This window comes from Zea mays, chromosome 4 (genome assembly GCF_902167145.1).
Source record: "Zea mays cultivar B73 chromosome 4, Zm-B73-REFERENCE-NAM-5.0, whole genome shotgun sequence".
Lineage (NCBI taxonomy): Eukaryota > Viridiplantae > Streptophyta > Magnoliopsida > Poales > Poaceae > Zea > Zea mays.
Genome location: NC_050099.1, coordinates 73,523,289 through 73,525,369, shown reverse-complemented (window position 1 = coordinate 73,525,369; position 2,081 = coordinate 73,523,289).

Here is a 2,081-nt window from a genome sequence, read left to right as displayed (position 1 = left end):
ACAGTTATACCTAAGGATTGACTAGCTTTTGTTATCCATGTCCTTGTTTACCTATTTGGGTTGGATTATTATTGTTTAGCTTTATGCTATCGCTTAACACTAATCAATGAACATGATGAGAATTATCAATGATACGTTGTTTTCCTTCTTTATCATGATGTTATACTTGTGACATTTAAGGGGGCTCGAGCGGTTTCTCGAGTGCCTCTCCATAAGGACCTGTTCGTTGGATGACCGCCCGAGAAAACAGTGCAACCATGAGGGTAGAGTGGTGTAACACTCCAGGTTCCACAAACAACCCGGTATGCTACTGTACTACACTTCCGACGTCCATATATAAAATTTCGGCAGCATCCCCTTTGCAAGATTGCATAAAAGAGGGAGCAACAGAGTATAAACATATATCATGACTAAAACATACTAAGTATTATTACTCGGCTAGCAAGGAAAGGTAAACATACGACCTGAACTAAATTAACCAGTGCGCACGACCATATAAAAAAAATAAACAAACTTCCTTTGACAATAGGTTTCTAATTAAATCATGGCTGCGCCTCGGCAGCGTTATTGTGAGAGTGAAAGTGGACGTGCTGCTACTTCCCTCATTCCCAACATGTATCAAGTACCTGCATTGAGTAATGCAAGAGTGAGATGACACATCTCAGCAAGTAAAATAATATCAAACAGTTTAACCACATAAGAACATTGTTTTACCACCACTTAATTCCACAACCTTCTTATTACGAAGGTGCAGCACGTATACAATGTACAACGCACCTAGTTACCACACCTCGCAGGTAGAAACCACAATAGTAACATAGTAATGTCACACTTCATATATTCCTCATGAGTGCAAATGTCTGCAAATGCAAGGATGACTTCTGCCTTCATACCTCTAAGGATATGAAGCCGCATCGTACCCCTCCTCGGGCAACGTACGATGCTAAAAATGTACCGGTACGGTCGGACCATAAGATCGCGACATAACTTCAAAATGCAAGATGGATGATGCGATGTGCATGTCATGCCTACAACACTTCATATAACATGATTCAAAAAGACACTTCAACTTCATCCAGATGGGAATCAACCACATATATCATTACCAAATTATGATCATCCACAATATTAGACAATTGAGAATTAATACTTCCAAACAAATAAACTTCATTATAGAATTCAATGATTAACATAATTAAAACTTATGCATACTCAATGACAGGGAATAGGATGCAAACCAAACGGTAGCAACCACCACTGTATTTACTTGCCTTTACCGGAAGTTCGGGCAAATCCCTAAGTACGATCTGGAAGTCCACCACCTGTTTTTGACACCCAACTTAGTACACCAATTTCACATAATCAGGCTCATAAGCGACGCCGCACCTACGCACAAACTCAAACCCCGCCGCGGGTTACATCTCTCCCTACACCCACCAAACTGCAGCGGCGCTGCTTAATAATTTCATAAATTTAAAATTATGACAGCAGTGGTAACAAACAAAAACTCCAGAGGCATCTACATAAAATTCCCCACAAGTTTTGTATACAATTTATAATTAAATTCCAATATCTAATTAGCACAAAACAGTCCACAAGATGAACCCTATAATCTGTTTTTCTTTGTCTTTTGGACAGCGACATACCCAGATTCAAACAGCGATATCTTTTAAAATATAATTCCAAATCAAGCGCATAAGTACTCATTGGAAAGATAAGACAAATCCCTACATGATTACCATACTGGTTAACACTAATTACCCACGAAAAATTCCCAGAAACTGCTAATACCATTGCTGTTCACCCACCTGAAAAATCTGTTTTTTTTTTGACAGCAACATAACCGGATTCAAACAACGATATCTCCTGAATTATAACTCCGAATCGAGCGCGTAAGTACTTGTTGGAAAGATAACATAAAGCCCTACATGATTCTCATACTGATTAATTAACACTAATTACTCCCGAAAAATCCCCAGAAACTGCTAATACTGCTGCTGTTCATCCCCCTGAAAAATCTGTTTTTTTTGGACAGCCACATACCCGGATTCAAACGGTGATAACTTTCAATTTATAACTCC